Here is a 4,913-nt window from a genome sequence, read left to right as displayed (position 1 = left end):
GTGAGATCTAGGCCAGCCTAGTCTGTGCAGTGAGATCTAGGCCAGCCAGGACTACATATTGACAACCTATTTAAAAAAAAAAAAAGAAGTATATAAAAATTTCGCTTGCCTTTCTTCTTAGCATCTCTGTGTCTCATTTCCTATTCTTTCCCAGATTTGTTCTTCGTTAATTTCTTTTCTCTTATGATGTGACCAAAGTACATTTTAAGGTATATTTATTAAATAGAACCTTGTAAACTTTCATTGCAATTTAGAGAATCAAAGAAACATTTTTACAAACAAAACTAAGTTATATTGCACTGAGTGTTCTTTTGCATGTGCATGATTTCGAGCTGAAACCCAGGACCTTGAACATGCTAGGTGTTCACTGTATCCCTGAGCTATGCCCTCTGTCTTTTTGTTGTTGTTCCTTTCCCTCCCTCCCTTCCTCCCTCCTTTCCTCCCTCTTTCCCTCCCTTCCTTCCTTTCCTCCTCCTCCTTCCTCCTCCTCCTTCTTCCTGACACTCTCATATGATAGTGCAGACTTGCTAGGAACTCCCTCAATATTTTAGTCATTTCTAGAACTTTGAATGATCCTCTGCCTCAGTCTCCCAAGAGCTGGGATCACAGGTTTGAGCCCCCATGTCTGGCTTATGGATCTGTGGTTCTTTGTGTTTGTGAGATAGGGTTTCATACAGCCCAGGTTGGCCTCTAACTTGTTATATAGCTAAGGATGACTTTCAACTTCTCATCTTTCTTTCTCTGCCTCCCAGTGCTGAGGTTGTAGGAATACATCAACCACACCCAGTTTTATTTAATGCTGGAAGTCAAACTCAGGGCTTTACGCATGCTAGGCAGGTTCTCTACAATTGAGTTCATCCCTAGGGTACCACTGTGATCCTTGAACGAAGAAAATACTTTATCCTTTGAGTTTGGATTATACACTTATTTATTTATATATTCCTTATTTTGGGGGATTTTATTATTTGCTGGGATTAAAGGTGAGGTGTATGTCATTAACTTGTCTACATACTTGATTTTTAATTAATGGGGGTGTGTACGTGTATACATACTGTGTATAGATTTAGTGGAAATTACTTCCTCACATTTAAAAATTATATTTATTTGTGTGTGATGCACGTGTACAGAGGTCAGAGGACAACTTGCAGGAATTAGTTTTCTCCTACAACCATGTAGGTCCCAGTAGGTCCCAGGGACTGACCTCCCATTGTCAGGCGTAGTAGAGCTGCTTCACCCTTACACCATGTCAGTCACGTCCTTTTATAAGTGAAGATTATCTTCAGGATCCAGTAGAGAACAAAGTGAAGGCAGTTCTGCTTTTGTGGAGTTTGCAAGCAAAATCCATGAGGGGCCTTCAGTTCTTTAAGTAACAGTGCTCCATTCCCATTTGCTGTTTGCCTTTCACATTTTTTGTGTTTTTTCTTTGTTTTTAATTATTTTATCCTTTTATGTAGGGGGGTGCTTTGCCTGCATGTATGTATGTGTGGTGCCCACAGAGGCGAGAAGAAAGCATCAAGTCCCCTGGAATTAAAATTACTGACAATTCTGAGCTGCCTGGATGCTGGCGATGGAGCTCGTGTGCTTTAGAAGAGCAGCCAGTGCTCTTAAACCGCCGAGTCCTCTCTCTCCAGCCATGTTTTCCAAGGAAGGATCTCCCATAGCTCAAGATAGCCTTGAACTCTATGTGTAGAACTCCAGTTGTAGAGGATCTGGCACCCTCAAAAAGACATGCCTGCAGGCAAAAACCATCAGTGCACATAACAGTAAATAAATCTAAACAGAGAGAGCGAGGGGGAGGGAGGGAGGGAGGGAGGGAGGGAGGGAGGAAGGAAGGAAGAAAGGAAGGAAGGAAGGAAGGAGGAAGGAGGAAGGAGGAAGGAAGGAAGGAAGGAGGAAGGAAGGAAACAGAAGGAGCTGGTACATGCCAGTCATCACTTGGGAGACAGAAGTAGGAGGGTCATGAACTCCAGGCCAGCCTGAACTGTACAGTGAGTTCCAGAATAGTATGGGTACATACTGTCCTGTGTCTCCATGCCCACTTTTTTGTTTTTAGCAGGAAAACATAACTAAAGGACCCCTGTCTGAAAACAAGCAAACAAACAAGAGAGCGCTTCTTAAATTTTTTAAATTAAGAGTGTGTTTTCACTTTTTTTATATTTATGACCAATTCTCTTATTTATTTATTTCACTACACATTTTATTCACCACCCTCCCCCCCATCCACCTTCTGACTGTTCCACATTCCATACCTCCTCCCCATCCTCCTGTCTCCGAGAGGATGTGCCCACCCCTCATCCCCCACCCAATCTGACCTCTAAACTCCCTAGGGCCTCCAGTCTCTTGAGGGTTAGGTGCATCATCTCTGACTGAACACAGACCTGGCAGTCCTCTGCTGTATATGTGTTGGGGGCCTCATATCAGCTGGTGTATGCTGCCTTTTTGGTGGTCGAGTGTTTGAGAGATCTCAGGGTCCAGATTAATTGAGACTGCTAGTCCTCCTACAGGGTCTCCCTCCTCCTCAGCTTCTTTTTCAGCCTTTTCTTAATGCAGCCATAGGAGTCAGCAGCTTCTGTCCATTGGTTGGGTGCAACTATTTGCATCTGACTCTTTCAGCTGCTTGTTGGGTCTTCCGGAGGACAGTCATGATAGGTCCCCCTTTCTGAGTGTTCCATAGCCTCAGTAATAGTGTCAGGCCTCAGACCTCCCCTTGAGCTGGATCCAACTTTGAGCCTTGGCTGGACCTTCTTTTCCTCAGGCTCTCCTCCATTTCCATCCCTGCAGTTCTCTCAGACAGAAACAATTATGGATCAGACAGAATTTTGACTGTGGAATGGCAATCCCCTCCCTCATTTGATGCCCTGTCTTCCTGCTGGAGGTGGACTCTACAAGTTCCCTCTCCCTACTGTCAGGTATCTCATCTAAGGTCTCTCCCTTTGAGTCCTGAGAGTCTCTCACCTCCCAGGTCTCTGTTGTGTTCTGGAGGGTCCCCCAACCTCCTCCCTCTTTGAGGTTGCCTGTTTCCATTCTTTCTGCTGGCCCTCAGGGCTTCAGTCCTTTTCCCTCACCCAATACCAAATCAGGTTCCCTTTTCCCCCCACTCTTGTCCACTTTCCCTCCCAGGCCCCTCCCTTCCTCCCCACTTGTTATTTCTTTCTTCTCCCTCCTCAGTGGTACTGAGGTGTCCTCACTTGGGCTCTTCAGCTTGTTGACCTTTTTGAGTTCTGTGGACTATATCTTGGGTATTCTATACTTTTTTTTTTTTTTTGGCTAATATCTGCTTATTAGAGAGTACACACCATGCATGTCCTTTTGGGTCTGAGTTACCTCACTCAGGATGATATTTTCTAGTTCTATCCATTAGCCTGCAAAACTCAGGATGTTCTTGTTCTTAATAGCTGAGTACTATTCCATTGTGTAAATGAACCACATTTTCTGTATCCATTCTTCTGTCATGGGACATCTGGGTTGTTTCCAGCTTAGACCTTTCAAAACTTGGACTGTGTATATAGCTTAGGGATAGGGCACCTACCTGCCTGTGATTTGTGAAGTCCTGGCTTTGATCTCTAGCTCTGGGAACAACTTAGTAGAGCTGCTTACATTTTTGATGTCTTTAATATGTGGCTTAGTAGAAAATACTTGTGTTTTCTTGTGCTTTAGCAAGATCTTGTCAGAATTACAAGGAAAATCTATTTTTATGTAGATTTGTTATTGGCAGGGATGAGTATTTCAGTAACTTGTGAGCTAAATCATGGACATTCTTTCATACTACGTTAAAACTTAATAAGTAAAAATTTTCTTTGTTGACTTGGAAGGAGTGATTTGAGATTATTTTATTATATCATGATTTATAAAATAAAACTTACTAGTCTCTATCTTGACCTTTGAGTGATTCTTTTCTGCATGTGATTTTGAATGATTATACAATTGTCATTTGGAAAATAATTTAGTGTAGATATTTCGAGTGTTTAAAACATTTTTATACATTTCTTCGTATCACCAGTGACCTCACTAGTAAAGTCTTAAGCATTTATTGAGAGCTGTTAAGCTCATGGTGGTAGAAATGGTTTCTAAAGTCTTAATTTTTTTCACAAAACTTGAACTTTATGTTTTGTAATAAATATATATTACTTTTTTTTTACTGTGATAAAAATATCTGCCAAAAATAACTTTTAAAAGACAAGTTTTATTTTGGCTCAAGTTTGAAAGTCTAGTCCATATAGCAGAAAAGGCATGGGCGCAGGAACGGAAGGCACTGGTCACATTGGGCCACCGTCAGGAACTGGAGAGAAAGTAATGCTGGCGCTCTACTCACTTTGTTTTTTTGTTTGGTTGGTTTTTATTTATTCTGGGATGGATCTTCTTTCTTCAGTTAAACTTTTTATAGACACCCTCATAGACATACCTGCAGTTATGTGTTTCCATGGTGATTATAAATTTCCTCTAGTTGACAGTGAAGATCTACTATCACAATTCCATCCTTATCAACTTGACATCCATTATTTTAGGTCATAACATTTCATCCCTATTTCTAGGTCCCATTTTCATCTCATAATATAAAATATATTTAGTTATCTCTAGTGATCCCCACAATCCAACAGTTCCAACATTACTCAAAAATCTGAAGTATCTTCTGAGTCTTGATTTCTTAACTATGAGCTCCTAGAATTTCAATATTTACAGAAGGGAGAAACTGGCCAGAGACAGGAAATGGGACCAAAGCAAGACTGGAACCCAGCAAGGAATTCACAAAATCCTACAGCTTCGTGTCCAGCATCTGGGCTTATGATGTGTCTGTCACCTAGGCTACCAAGGTACCAAAGGCCTAGGTATCATGTCTCTCCAGCTCTGGTGCTTCAATATAGATGATCTCTCTCTCTCTCTCTCTCTCTCTCTCTCTCTCTCTCTCTCTCTCT

General features: G+C 41.7%; 1 protein-coding gene across 4 annotated transcripts in view; it reads left to right on the top strand.

Annotated features, from left to right (window-relative positions):
• The window catches only part of Kif27 (kinesin family member 27), a 74,775-nt gene that overhangs the window by 11,490 nt on the left and 58,372 nt on the right, over positions 1-4,913 (top strand). The gene's annotated exons all lie outside the window — the stretch shown is intronic.

The sequence above is a fragment of the Grammomys surdaster genome, unplaced genomic scaffold (genome assembly GCF_004785775.1).
Source record: "Grammomys surdaster isolate TR1022 unplaced genomic scaffold, NIH_TR_1.0 211, whole genome shotgun sequence".
In the NCBI taxonomy this organism is placed as follows: Eukaryota; Metazoa; Chordata; class Mammalia; order Rodentia; family Muridae; genus Grammomys; species Grammomys surdaster.
This window is presented reverse-complemented; position numbering and strand designations above follow the sequence as displayed.